We start from the raw sequence: 15,347 nt of genomic DNA, 5'->3' as shown, positions 1-15,347 counted from the left end.
TCTTAGCACCAGGGGGATGGAAGTAGGATTATAGTAATTAAAAGAAATCCAGTCAGTGTTTTACTAATTATAAAGTGTTACCAGGGTTAAAACATTCTTGTTTAAAAGTCAGAAATCTGTTGACCTCATTGGAGATGCTTTTTCCCAAAATGTTTCAGAACAAGGGAATATGCTGGAATTAACTTTTCTCAAAAGGAAAAAGAGATGGGGCGCCTGGGTGGCTCAGTCCGTTGAGCGTCCGACTTCGGCTCAGGTCATGATCTCACAGTTTCTGAGTTCGAGCCCCACGTCAGGCTCTGTGCTGACAGCTCAGAGCCTGGATCCTGCTTCGGATTCTGTGTCTCCCTATCTCTCTGTTCTCCCCCTGCTCACATGCTGTATCTTTCTCAAAAATAAGATTAAAAAAAAATTTTTAAAGGAAAAAGAGAGAGACAGAGAGAGAATATTAATCTCTGAATGTTGAGTTGAGAAGTAAGAGTATTTTGAGGTGTTTTGTTTTGTTTTGTTTTGTAACAGAGATTAGACATTCCTAGTGTTAATTCATTTCCTTTTACAGTGTTAGTCAAGCCCCTACTAAGGGCAGCCCCTGTACTTGTCTCCCATAATCCTCCACTTCTGGCACTCAGGGACATCACAACTGCACTCTCTCATATTTGCATCAAGATTTTTCTCGATCAACAAAATTCCAGCTTTTTCACAATGGGTTTGCCCCCAGAACACAGGTGTTATGAACACCACTGCTAAACCTAAACCAAAATGGGAAAGGAAGAGACTCCTATCAACATCATCATCATTGGACACGTAGATGCGGACAAGTCTACCACTACTGGTCATCTGATCTCTAAATGTGGTGGGATCGACAAAAGAACTATCGAAAAATTTGAGAAGGAGGCTGCTGAGATGGGACAGGGCTCCTTCAAGTATGCCTGGGTCTCGGATAAACTGAAAGCTGAACATGAACGTGGTATCACCACTGATATCTCCCTGTGGAAATTCGAGACCAGCAAGTACTATGTGACCATCACTGATGCCCCAGGACACAGAGACTTTGTCAAAAATATGATTACAGGAACATCTCAGGCTGACTGCTGTCCTGATCATTGCTGCTGGTGTTGGCGAATTTGAAGCAGGTTGTCCAAGAAAGGGCTGACCCGTGAGCATGACCCATGAGCCCTTCTGGCTTACACACTGGGTGTAAAACAGCTTATTGTCAGTGTTAACAAAATGGACTCCACTGAGCCCCTCTACAGCCAGAAGAGATACGAGGAAATCGTTAAGGAAGTCGGCACCTACATTAAGAAAATTGGCTACAACCCCGACACCGTAGCATTTGTGCCCATTTCTGGTTGGAATGGCGACAACATACTGAAGCCAAGTGCTCACATGCATTGGTTCAAGGGATGAAAAGACACCTGTAAAGATGGCAATGGCAGTGGAACCACACCGCTTGATTGCATTCTGCCACCTACTCATCCAACTGACAAGCCCTTGCGTCTGCTTCTCCAGGACGTCTACAAAATTGGTGGTATTGGTACTATCCCTGTGGGTCGAGTAGAGACTGGTGTTCTTAAGCCAGGCGTGGTGGCCACTTTTGCTCCAGTCAGTGTTACAGCTAAAGTAAAGTCTGTTGAAATGCACCATGAAGCTTTGAGTGAGGCTCTACTTGGGGCCAACGTGGGCTTCAATGTCAAGAACGTATCTGTCAAAGATGTTTGTCGTGGCAATGTGGCTGCTGATAGCAAAAATGACCCACCAATGGAAGCAAGTGGTTCAGGATAATCACAGCTCAGGTGATTATCCTGAACCATCCAGGCCAAATCAGTGCCGGATACACCTGTGCTGGACTGTCACACAGTTCACACTGCCGGCAAGTTCACTGAGCTGAAGGAGATTGACCGTCATTCTGGAAAAAAGCTGGAAGATGGTCCCAAATTCTTGAAATCTGCTGATGCTGCCATCATTGATATGGTTCCTGGCAAGCCCATGTGTGTTGAGAGCTTCTCTGACTACCCTCCTCTGGAACATTTTGCTCTTCGTGACATGAGACAGACGGTTGCTGTGGGTGTCATCAAAGCAGTGGACAAGAAGGCAGCTGGACCTGGCAAGGTCAACAAATCTGCCCAGAAAGCTCAGAAGGCTACTTCACTGCCCCCAATACCTGCCACCCCAGTCTTAATCAGTGGCGGAAGAACGGTCTCAGAACTGTTTGTGTCAATTGGCCATTTAAGTTTAATAGTAAAAGACTGGTTAATGGTAACAATGCATCGTAAAACCTTCAGAAGGAAAGGAGAATGTTTTTTGGACCATTTGTTTTTTTGTGTGTGTGGCAGTTTTAAGTTATTAGTTTTTAAACTCAGTGCTTTTTAATTTTTTTAATGTTTATTTATCTTTGAGAGAGAGAGAGCAAGCACAAGCAGGGGAGAGGGAGAGAGAGACAGCAAGCACAAGCAGGGGAGAGGGAGACACAGAATCCGTAGCAGGCTCCAGGCTCTGAGCTGTCAGCACAGAGCCCAACACGGGGCTTGAACCCATGAACCAGGAGGTCATGACTTGAGCCGAAGTCAGATGTTCAACCAACTGAGCCACCCAGGCGCCCCTAAAATCAGTAGTTTTTAATGGAAACAACTTTGACCAAAAATCTGTCACAGAATTTTGAGACCCATTAAAACAAAAGTTTAATGAAAAAAAAATTCCATTAAAGCATTAAATTTTTAATCTCATTAAAAAAGGGGAAAAACCCACCCTTTTAACTCCATTACTTCTTTATCTACCACACCATTTTACTCATTTTCTTTATAGCAGAATTCCTCAAAATACTTGTGTATTTTTCCAGTCTCTGATTCCTTGCTTCTCAATCTATTTTAAATTCTCTCCAATCAGACTTTCAAAATCACTCCAATTAACTGAAATGACTATTGTCAGGGTAGTCGATGGGCTCTCCAAATCCGTCATCCAGTCTCTGTCCTCCTCTTCCATGGCTCATCAGCATTTGGCATATATAATTCCTTCCTTCTTGATACATTTCCTTCACTTGCCATGCAAGACATTTGCAAGGAACTGGCTTTACACATTTGCCCCACCGCATTCTCCTTTCTAGCTCCTTATCTTTGGAGTTCTTGCTGTTGTTTCAGGAATGGCCCAGCATAGTTCCTGAACATTTTCTCTCGTCTACCAAAACTCTCTCCTTCAGTGAGCTAATCTAGGCTCATTTCTGGACTTATCACTGTTAGGCAAAAATTTTTACTGTCAACCAATCATTTATGTTCTCCCTCAAATTGCCCAGACCCCTCACAGTTACGTGAGTCTATTGGGTTGGCCATCATCAGCAGGAATGTCTATCTCTTCTAGGCAAAGCATCTCAGAGTTGGTCTGAGATCTTCCCGCTCATGATGGTGGTGATACCTGGTGACAGTGACGGCCTCATATTGGAAGAGTGGAGTTCTGGGATGGAACTGACTTTAATGTCCAAATCCAGTGCTTGGAAATGAGCTGCTCCAAGAAGAGTGTTTGGATAACAGACCTTGAACAAGAAATAATGCTTTTTTTTCTTTAAGCACAGGGTCAGCAAATTTTTTTGTGTGCAAAATGACAGATGATAAATATTTTAAGCTTACAGCCATACCATCTCTGTTGCGGGTATCGATTCTACAATTACAGAGAGAAAGCAGCCATACACAAACTGTAAATAGGTGTGGCTGTGGTCCCAATAAAATCACACTTACCAAAAAGGGTGGTGGCTAAGTTTGGCCTGTGGACCATTGTTTGCTGAGCTCTGCTTTAAGCCAGTAAGATATGGGGGTTTCCTTGCTATCATAGCATATAGCTTGGTCTATACTGATTAACACAACTTTCAGATTTATGTGGTCATTCCAGACCTCCAGGCACACATATGATTGCCATAGGGTCTTAACTGCTTTCCTCCATTGTATTTTGTTTTTACCCTTTTCTCTCCTTCAAAGGTCAGTATCATATTATCAAAACATAAACTCGAACATGCCACTCTTTTGCTCAAAATTCTTCAATCGCTTTCTATTTAACAAATGTCTAAAATTCTTACAGTAGCCTGGAAATAGGGTAACCATTCATTCCAGTTTGCTAGGGCAGTGCTTAGATATAATCATTAGGCTTATCTCCTTTCACTTTCAAAAGTGTGATGGGTTATATTAAACACAAATTTATAAAGGGGGTTGTGCCTGTGTGGCTCAGTCGGTTAAGCATCTGACTTGATATCAGCTCAGGTCATGATCTCATGGTTCGTAGGATTGAGCCCCACATCAGGCACCGTGCTCACAGTGCAGAGCCTTCTTGGGATTCTCTCTTTCCCTCAACTCATGCTACCTTTCTCTCTCAAAATAAACACTTTTTAAAAAGTATGAGGATTTAGCCCTGTAACACCTCAATAACTTCATTTACTGCTATTTTCTAATCTTTCATACTGTGCCAGCCATATTGGCCTCCTGGCTATTTCTTGAACACACAAGACACCATTCAATTTTAGGACTTTTTATATATGCTATTCCCATTTTTTTGTATGTTCTTCCCCAGAAATACACTTAGATTCCTCATTATCTTTGCATCCTTCCATAAATGACACTTTCTAAATGTGGCCTTCTCAACTATCTTGGTATAAATTGTACACCATCCACTAATCCACTTTCTATCCACCTCCCTTAAGTACTGTTCACCATAACACTTACAACTATCTATGACATATAAGATTGATATGCTGTCCTTACTTAACTCATTTGCTGAGAATCTTTTCACACCAGAATATACCCTCGATGAAGACAGCTTACCTCCTCAAACCTACATCAATGGCTTTATATAGATGTCCTACAAACACCGTTTCAATGAATAACATCTAGAATGAAAGTAGCTAAGTCTTAAAAGAGGGATTGTTTCTCTTCAACTTCAGTTGCATTCAACTGACTGGGATAATCTATGTCATAGTCTGAATCTCCTAGAACAGACTCGGGGAAGCATGAAGTAACAATACTTCATATGGAAGGTCTAATCTTCATTAATAATGAGAAAAGAATCAAGTAAATGAGAATATTATGAGAAGCCATGCATGGTGATGCCCTACAGTGTTCTCCATTGCTTTGCAAAGAGCTGCTTAAAGACCCAGAGGACTGTTTCATAGGTGATTTTGCTCAGGCATATGGAACATCTCCTGAAAGGCCAAATGGAGAAAACTTACCTTGGCTCAAATCTATTAGAGGGAGAAAGGAAGCAAATTGATCTACTCTGCTCGCTCGTATCTCATGTTTCCCTTTGGTCAAAGTTAGCTGCTTGGGGATTTAATGTCCCTGAACTTTCTGGTTGTATTATTTGGTTCTTCTGAAACTGCTTGAAAAGTCAGATCTTAAATCCTGTGGTGTGGTATTTTATTTAAATTTGTTAGTATTTCAAGGAGCCAAAGACACAAGTCTGGTTGGCCTCAGGCAGAGAAACTGTGTAGACCCAGAGAAGGTTAGGAGGTCAGGGTAGCTGCTGAGAAGGAGCAAGAGGTTGAGTGTCCAGGAGTCAGGGAAGTCAGAGGAAATTTGAACAGTACCTAGGATGTGTTTTTTTATAGCCCACTTTTTAAAAAATGGACACATCCATATTTCATGGCCACAATGACTACATACATTTCTCTTTTCCAGGAAAACACATGTATTGATTTTGTTTTGTTCCTTTTAATTAACAATATAATGTTAGCTTGTGGATAGATTAGGTAGCTGCCTAGAATGAATGATCAGCTTCGAATAACAAATTATTAAAGATCTGCTAAACGTATAAGAGAAAGTGTTGCATGCTTAGAATCTAACCTGTGAAAAAATCCCACAAAACTTGAAAACTAATTTGCACAAGCTGCTCTAACAATGGCTAAATTGTGAATTATGAGTGTGGTCAGCTGGATAGTAAATAACCGACTTCTATTACCAACAACTCACAGGACATACAATCGCCAATGACAATGATTCACCCTCCCAGAGAAAGTTGAGGTTCTGTCTTCATAACGATAGTGGTGGAACTGAAGATGTGCAATGAGTAATACTGACTTCTTCAGAGGTAAATGTAGCTTAGAACATAAGAGAGAACAAATTCCTTCCTTAGTTTTTGGAAAGCATGCTATCTAAGCTGCTTTCAGGGGCATGCATGCTAGATTTCTCCCCATAAAGTAAAAGAGAATCTGCTTTTGCATTTCAAATCACCATGCAGAGCTACCATTAACTTCCTCATTTCAACACAACTATGGACATAGAACTCACCTAAGAAGAAATGACCAGATAGCTAGATGGTTGAATATGCAAGTTCCCCTTAAACATGTTAAGTCCCAACAGTAATGTTCCAACTTTGGAAATCTAGGCCTATTCAGTAAACAAAATATTTCCTAACACCCCTACTTGTGAATTAAAAACAGTATTTTAGGGACATATGAAGGATTGGTCTTCATGTTTTGAAGTCATGACTCAGTACCAATCACTCCGTTGTTGACACAGAAAGAGACCCTAAACTTAAACCTGCAAGTATATTTCATGAGATGGCTACTTAAGCTAGTTTTTCAGTAACTTTGGGCATCAAAAGGAGAGTTCTACACAGTTTAGCTCTACTTTGGGTAGTCTGGTAAGTGCAGTTACTAAGTGTTCATGACACTATCTCATGATTTCAAAGTTAAATATCAAATTAGGAAGTATCATCTAATTTTTTTAAAGATGCAACTATTTAGAAACAAAAATTAGAACTTCTTCCTTAACCTTTAATTAAGTTTCTTTTACTGTCCTTAAGAAATGATATGACTAGGATTTCTTTGTTATTTCATTTAGTAGTAATTTAATAATACTATTCATTTAGTAGTTATTACATTTAATTTATGGCTATTAAAGTAATACCTTGATAAAGAATAATAAGTAAACTTTTATCCACCTGATATACAAACCAGAATGCATTTATCAAGATTTTCTCACTGAGAACATTTCAACACAAATGATACCTACTAAACTAACAATATTGGAACAGAAATAAGTTAAGAAATGAATGGTTCTAAAGGCTTGCAGAGTCACTGTCCCTTGCTCAAAATTTCTCTTTCCTGGTTTTTCTATCAGTTGGGATTTCTGCTGAGTTTTCCTAGGTACATTTCCAATAATGAAAAAGTCTCAATTTAATAGCTTTGGAAATAGAGAAATATTTTGTCCATTAACAGGAAAGCATTTTCTTCTTAATAAGGAATAGACTAATGACTGAAAAAAGAAGATGACAAAGTCAAACTGAAAATAAAGGCCAGGTCTTCAAAAAAATAGTAAAATAAAATAAAGTAAAATAAAAACCCTGGTGAGGTAGGGCATGACCATAAGTCCAGCTTGGGTATATATATCCTTTGGAAGATCACAGTCAAGCTACAGGATGGCAGAAAAGGGCACATGTCACCTTTTACTACCCATTTACATATTTTACATATGTGATCTAACATGGCCTTTCCAACAACCTGATCAGTATTATTTCCTTCAATATCACACAAAGAAACAGATTCAAAAGGTTGGGAAACTTTCCCCAAATCACACACATCAAGAGTTCTCAAACTTCTGAGTGCAGTAGAATCACTTGTAGAGCTATTTAAGTACCAAGTACCATAGTTCCATCACATAAACTTCCAGTTAAGTGTTTAGTCTGACATTCTCATAATGTCTCCACTGTTTACCCTGAGTGTGAGGAACACGGACTTGACAACAAGCAGCAGAGCCACGATTCAAGAACTAAATCTCAACCAAAACCAGTATTGCACAGGAAATAAAATTGGTACGGTTTATACTAATCGGTACCCCTTTTTTCCTGCTCATTTGAACATTAACACGAGACATGACATTAATTAACTTTGGACACAGGAATTTCCCTTGCCTTGAAATGAAAGACAAAGTCCTGAGTTCTAGCACTTATTTTAGGATTTTGTTCTACAGATACACTAACTATACTAATTACTTTGGTTGCTGCTTTCCTCTACATTTACATTTAGCTAGTTCCAAAGTTTTGTCTGGTAGCAATATTGGAAATAAATGGAAAATATGGCCAATGTGTCGTCCAGAGAAGTAGGAACTACCATTGATGTGACTGTCTGCACCCAGGAGGCTTCCAGGAACCGGAGCTTTGAAGTTTTATGATGTTACCTATTCCCTCATTGCACATATTGAATTCAGTTGCACATAGATTTAGAAGCATGGCTGATCTTCAACACTAATGAGTGGATGCATGGTGGTCAGGTAAATTCAATCAGAGTTTTTTTCTTTTCTCTGTAATTATTTATTATCGTTATTCCTTCCCTTCTTCAAATGAGAAAGGAGACATGAGTTTTTCAAAAACATTAAAGCACTTAACCTCATGATCTCAACACTGTTCAAGCTGATTTGGAAATTTAGGTATAGCTTTGTTTGGCAAAGCTAAATCAACAAATAAAATAAGAATGGATTCATATCACATTTCTTTACTAAGCTAGAAGAGAAATATTCTAAACTCTTTTTATTAAGAGGCATTAATTTGTGTTGATCTTCCTTTAAGTCAAAGACCTCATAATTATAAAATTCGGCCTTGCACTTATTTCCTATTTCAACAAGCATTTATTGGACACATTTACAAGATTTTCTATTAGGTATTTTGGGTCTTTCAAAGATGAACAAGAAATTACCCCTCTCTGCAGAAAGTTTATAATTCACCGCCTTAGGTCAATTTAGTGGAAAAGCAGTAGCACAACAATTAACTGAAAAACAAATAGTAAACACTATCTCACAATACCTATAACATGGATCTAAGACAATTGATAAATCCATTTCACCATCGGAGATCAGAGCTGGGGACTAGTCAACATATTGGGAAGGGAAAGATCAGAGACAATGAAGGAACAGAGACAGAGGCAAACCTAGGAGGCAAGCATGGAGACCAAGACCTAAAAAACAGGCAAGAACAGATGGAGACAGAAGAAAGGGCAGGAACAAAGGACAATGGTGGACAAGATATTAATATGCAAATTCAAAAAGTAGAAAAGAATAATATGCATAAAGAAAAGCAGATTTATCCTGAAACGTTAATACCTGAGAAACTGATGTTTGAAAAAAGCTGTACTGACAAATCCCTACACAAAAGAAAGCAGAAAAATACCCCAAGTGTTTCAGGAGTTGATCATTTGATGAAGGAGTCATTTACTGTTTATTGTTGTGAACTGGTCTGCTTTCACAATTGAGTAAGAACACGGGGAAAAGCAACCGTCGGGAGACCTGGTTCTCATTCCAACCAGTCAATAGCCATCCGATGTGCCTATGTCGCAACTCCTTTGGGTCTTGGTTTCCTCCATTGTAAACTGGTGCCGGGCAAAGGACGGGCTAGGATGGAGCTGGGTGAGGAGAGATTTCAGGTTCAAAAATTCTGTGACATGGTGACACAAACATCTGGCAATGACAGAATAGGGACAGAAAGTACAGAACACCATAAGGGCATTGTATACATGCCATAGAACAGGGAAGCAGAGCAAAAGTGTATTGGGTGACACGTCATGGAGGAAGATTTAAACCAATGTAATACAGGATTCTTGCTTGTAGCGGAGGGTGGGGGGATTTGGAGGGAAAGGCATGAGGAGAAACAAAGAGACAAAATGTGTTTAGGTAATGGCAGTGCTTCAATCTGGCTTAAGAAGAGAGAAGCTATAGGGAGGGGAAAGAGAAGAATGTTAGTCAAGATCCACGGGGAGGGCAGAAGATGCATACCTCCAGCTGAGGGCTATTTACGTTTTCTTTTTAACATGATCATACCTGTGATTCAGGGTGGAATCCCACATAGGTGATGCCAATGTCACCTCTTTGATTCCAGACCTGTGGCTCCCACAGCCCATCAGTCAAGGCTCGTTCCCACCAGCCTCTCTAAATCTATCTCAACACAGGCAGCTGTTACCAACACAAAAATACGAGCAGGAAACTTGAACTCTATTTTCTACTCCTTCTTCTGAGATATTAAGCTGGTAACTGACATCAAATGGAACCAGAGGTGTATCATCGGACTGGCAACCTGGGGAGCAGAAGGAAGGAAGGAAGGAGGGAAAGAAGAGATGAGGCCCACTGCAGAGGCCTCGCCATCTGCAAGATGGGACAGGGGAGGGGCGCCTGGGTGGCGCAGTCGGTTAAGCGTCCGACTTCAGCCAGGTCACGATCTCGCGGTCTGTGAGTTCGAGCCCCGCGTCAGGCTCTGGGCTGATGGCTTGGAGCCTGGAGCCTGTTTCCGATTCTGTGTCTCCCTCTCTCTCTGCCCCTCCCCCGTTCATGCTCTGTCTCTCTCTGTCCCAAAAATAAAATAAAAAAAAAGTTGGAAAAAAAAATTAAAAAAAAAAAAAAAGATGGGACAGGGGAAAAGGAGGCCACCAAGGGAACCTTGCAGGATTGGCAGTGAAATTTAGGACAAGGAGAAGACAGTTTACAAGGTAGGTGTGAGGAATGATGTGATTTAGGGCTTGTTGAATTTAGGTGTGGGCACGGCATGTCTGATAGGACTGGACTTTGTGGTATGTGAAAGAGTCAAATGGAGTAGAAAAGCAGCAAACGCGTTTTAGACAGAAGCAAAAATACAATCAAAGGGTGGAAATCAGCTACCATGTGTAGAGAAGGGAAGCCAGTAAATTCTGAGAACACTCTTCCTAATGGAGAAGAGAAGGATGCAAGGTTGTCTAACAAGGTGGTGCTGATTACGAGAGGCCTCAGTTTCTTCCTATTCTTCCGGGGCCTGACTGCCTTCCCTTCTAATCATCATATGAAGAGCAGCCAGAGAAGCAGGAGGCCCTGTTTAAACAGCGTGAAAAATCAGGGAGACACAAAAGAGCCAGCCTAAGTCAGAAGGCCAAGACAGATGCACACAAGGGGAAGGCTCATGCACAATTCCCTAGCCTTCATTGAAGGATCTGTACTTGATAACGTGTACTGTCTGCTCAGCTATGCTTCGGTAAGATGCTCCGCACACTGTGCCAATAAAGCAGGCATCCTGTGGGACGCAGGGCCATTTTTCTGAGTGCTAGTGTTTGGGTCCTGGTTTTATATCTAATCCTCACAATGTCAAACAAACCTGTGGCTCTCTCCAACCACTCGGCAATCAGGGTGCGCCATCCCTGCCACTGGAGACAAAGTCATGACGTTCTGAAACTTGGGTTCCTCCATCCTCAACACTTCAGAAAGGAAAAGAGAGGTTCGCCACATCTGTATGAGCGCTCCCTATCAAAAAGCGGTTGTAGATCGAAGGTGGGGAAGCCGCCTTCACCCTCACCTGAATCAAACCCCCAGGCCATCCCTGGGTAATTTGGCTCGAAGCCCAGAAAAGGCAGAGCTGGTGCTACAGTTTCTGATTAACTTGAACCTCCGTTCTTGCGTTTGTTTTGTTGTCAGGCCACAGAATAAAAGGACAGGAACAAATGACAACTATAACTGATGTCCATTTACCAGGTACGGTGGGTATATGGTGATGTTCAAATGCCAGTGCACTCAACTTATTTTTGTCGTAGGTCTTTTGTTTGGGAAATACAGCCGGCAGAAAAAAAGCACTCATGCCATAGATCTCTATGGTTATACCTGGTGCTTCAGACATGGACGATCTGGCTTCAAAAGGTTTATAATGACAGATGTGAGGTGAACTGCCCTGATACTGATCATCCCTATGGGAGACGGGCTGTAACTGGTCTCAGGGTGGAAAATGAATAAATGGGTTGGAATGCTATTTGCCAAAGCAAGGTCACCACGGCTGAATAGCAATTCAGGATGCATAACAGTCAAACAGAGACATTTGGGCCTTGGTTGTCTGTAAATTAAGGTATTAAATTTGTAAGATACTGTTTTTAATTCACAGTTTTCATATAATTGTGTTGACTCAATTGGAGTTGTTGGACATTGTAATTTCTGAGTTCTAATCTGTTTTCTTTTTTTAAGGCAGAGCAAGCATTGATTGTCCTCATTAAAGTTTGAACAGCAGCTATAAAAGCAGCATGATGGAGCGGAGTATCAGCTTAAGAAAAAAGATGAGAAATGATGGAAGCAGGCAATGGAACAGGAAGAAAGCTTAAATTGTCACACCTGTTCCAAGCACCCTCTTGGGCTATTTACTATGGGGTAAAAGGGCTCTGCAAAATGAACGTGTGACACGGTGAGGCATGGAGAATCACCACGCAGGATTTATCCTAAATATTCCGAAGGCAGCATGAGAGAAAGTAGAGGTTCCCCTTGGGGTCTGCAGGCAGGACAAGGATTAGTGTAAACATGGAGAAGTGTCACAGAAGTTTAGAAACCTGGGGGCGGGGGGAGGGGAAGCAAGAATAGAAAACAAGGGCTGGCATCTGGAAAGAACCTGAGGACTGTGAAACAAATTTTAGTTTGAATGCTTTTTTTCTCTCTCTTTGAAGCATTCTTTAAAATTTTATTTTATTATTACCTAGTGATTTGGATTTGATGTTTTTCACCTAAAAGAAAATCCCTGAATTACCAAGTGAAATCCTAACAGTTGTGGTCCACTGTGTTACTATGCACTTAGTCACATAATAAGTCAATAGTCTAGGATGAATGGAATATTCCAGCTTATAATAACTTAGGGGTCTCATGGACAGTTAATGGCCTTTGGAAAGAAATACTACTCAAGCTTCAAATTCCAGCTGAACTCTGCATGCTATAAGGGCAGGAGAACTTAGACCAGATGAGTCCCTTTCTCAAGCACATGCCATGCTGTGTGGATCCGGCTGTGGAAGCAGTTTGCCAATCTTATCTTCAGAAACACATAGTCGGTGTTCAGCCAATAATGAATGTCAAAATAATACTTAGCTTCCCTTTGGGTGATTCAAAGGGCTCTGGCCAGAAAATAGGCATAATAACCTTTCTGGTATGTTTCTCATTAATTGCCCTTCAAACTGAGAGAGGTATTTTCAGAAGACTGTTTGCTTGTGCTGAAAGATCAGGGAGCAGCAAACAGTGTGAAAAGTACTGAGTTGGACACAATCATTACGAGTGATATATTGCACGAATAAACATGAAAGTCCAATCTTGGCACCAACCTGCACAGGAATCTATCAGAAGCTTCTGCATTCATATCACTGTGTTAGAGTAAATAACAACTATGGCATCTCTGACCCCCACATGCAAAATGAAGATTTACATATAATGAGTTGTATATGTTTCCCTTTTGTCTTTCTATCCAATCAGACTTCCAGCCCGAACTTGAGACCAAGAAGAAAAATGCCTCAAAGTCCAGGATCAGAGAAGTGGGGACAGGAAATGGACAACCCTTGTATGGACACAAGGGATGAGTACTAAAGGAAGGGTCACATAGAGAGGATTGGCAAATATAGTTCCCAGCCCAGTTTTGTCTGCGTATCCTATTTCTCTTTTAGACGAAGGAAAATGCCGGTAGAAAGACTGTTGAACAAAAGTATCTTGTCAAGGACAATAGATCCCTGTTTTAGAAGGGAAATACCACTTTGTATCCGGAGAAAGGAGAGTCAAGATTGATAGGCAAAAGTCTAGTGAGAGAAGCATGGTGGAGGCCCCTTCAGAGAGCAATGAAATGTGGGCCTGTCAGGGAGGAAAAAAAAAGACTAGCCTCTAAAAGCTGGGGTGGGACAGAACAGAGGCCATGAGATAATGACTTAGCAAAAATCTTAAAAAAGTGTTCTTCCCAAACTCCCCGCACAAGGGTAATTTAAAACAAGCTGTTAGTGATGATAAAAGAAGGCTTTCCAGAGAATACCTTTCACTGAACCTTCTGGATTCTTTGTTCCAAGAAAATGTTTAAAGAGTATTTTTCCACAGATCCCAATATTCTCCTTTCTCCTTTATGACTGGGCTCTTGTTGTTTTATACTGATTTTTATGGGTTTGGGTTTTATGTAACTATGCTTTTCTTTATTGTAAATGACCTGAAATCCTTTTTGGGAAACAGCACGGTATAAATAATATGTTTTTTTAAATACCGTCCAATCTTGGTGCTCCCTAGGTTTTTCAAGCTAGTGAAAATCGAGATTAAAATCAATACATATTACCTAAAATATATTAAATATAAATATATGTGCGTATATCAATAGATATATTCTCACAGGAAAAGTGTGGGTGGGTGACCCCCTTGAAAAAGAACCATTAGTCTCATGAGTCAGTTGTGTAAGATGAGAAACTGCTTTCACGTGAAGTTTCCTTTGAGGGAATACTTACGATATGCCTAGTAGAAATGAAAACTGGGAAATATTTGCAACGATTCAAATCCTCACAATGAAAATGAAAAACAACAGTGTAAAAATTTTAGAATCAGACCAAAACGTAGAGATCCTGAGACAAAAGCTTGTCTTTGTGTCATGTATGCTAAAAATTTCACTGACTACATATCTCCTTCAGAAGCTTGTGAGCCGACACGGTTTCCTTACTACAGACATTCTATAGAAGAGACTGCACTTCACTTTGGCAAAGCAAACGCATCAACAAGGAAAAGACATTTTGTAAAACTAGTGATAGGAAATCAGATAAACCTGCTAAAGCACTAACTCTATAAACTCACTGTAGGCCAGGTACTAGGTACATCCTTCAACACATATTTATCTCATTAAATCTCCCAACTGCCTTACTAGGAACGCCCAGAGAGGGCATGTTGTTTTTCCCAGGCTGTGCACCTTATCAGTGGCAGAGCCAGGATACAACTTCTGGTTACCTGATTCTAGAGCTCACCTTCACCAGGAATCACCTACAGAAATGAGCAGAAAGGGGAAAATGACCAAATGGAGAGGAATAACAGTCTTCCTTTTCTAACAAAGTTCATGAACAGGAAAGCTTATGAAAGAAACAAAGTTGAGAAGACTATGAATGAGATATGCAGTTATACTTCTTGGAGTACCCAACTTATTCATCAACATTGGTTGAATACCTCATATTTTCAAGACACAATGCCAACTGTTGGGGAGGATACAAGAAATTCATCTGTTTGACTTCATCTCTTTCCATGGGATCCTCCAGTGGCTCCCTGGTGCTTCAAAAAAAAAAAAAAAGGAGGGGGGACTCCTTAGTTTGACACGAAGGCACTTCATGATCTAGTCTCATTTACTGTCAGGGGCTCTTGTAGCTTGCTCTCAAGTTATTCTGAAATGACCACCAGTCATCTGTTATGTCTTGGTGAATTTCCATAGGCTTTTCCCTCTCTCCGCTTTTGGCCTGCCTACAAGAAATCCTTCAAAACTCACCTCAAATATATTTTGTGGAGACTAGTTTGGCTAAACACAGTTCTGAGTCAGGTACCCCCCCTTTCTGTTCTCATAGCCTCTCACATTATGCTTTTTCGCTTATTTTCCTCTACCATGGAAATTTGTGGGTTTTTTTCAAG

At 40.6% G+C, this 15,347-nt stretch overlaps 1 pseudogene; it reads left to right on the top strand.

Moving 5' to 3' along the window:
- Positions 1-756: 756 nt before the first annotated feature.
- Positions 757-2,690, top strand: LOC101089069 (annotated as a pseudogene).
- Positions 2,691-15,347: the final 12,657 nt, after the last annotated feature.

The sequence above is a fragment of the Felis catus genome, chromosome A1, assembly GCF_018350175.1.
Source record: "Felis catus isolate Fca126 chromosome A1, F.catus_Fca126_mat1.0, whole genome shotgun sequence".
In the NCBI taxonomy this organism is placed as follows: Eukaryota; Metazoa; Chordata; class Mammalia; order Carnivora; family Felidae; genus Felis; species Felis catus.
This window is presented reverse-complemented; position numbering and strand designations above follow the sequence as displayed.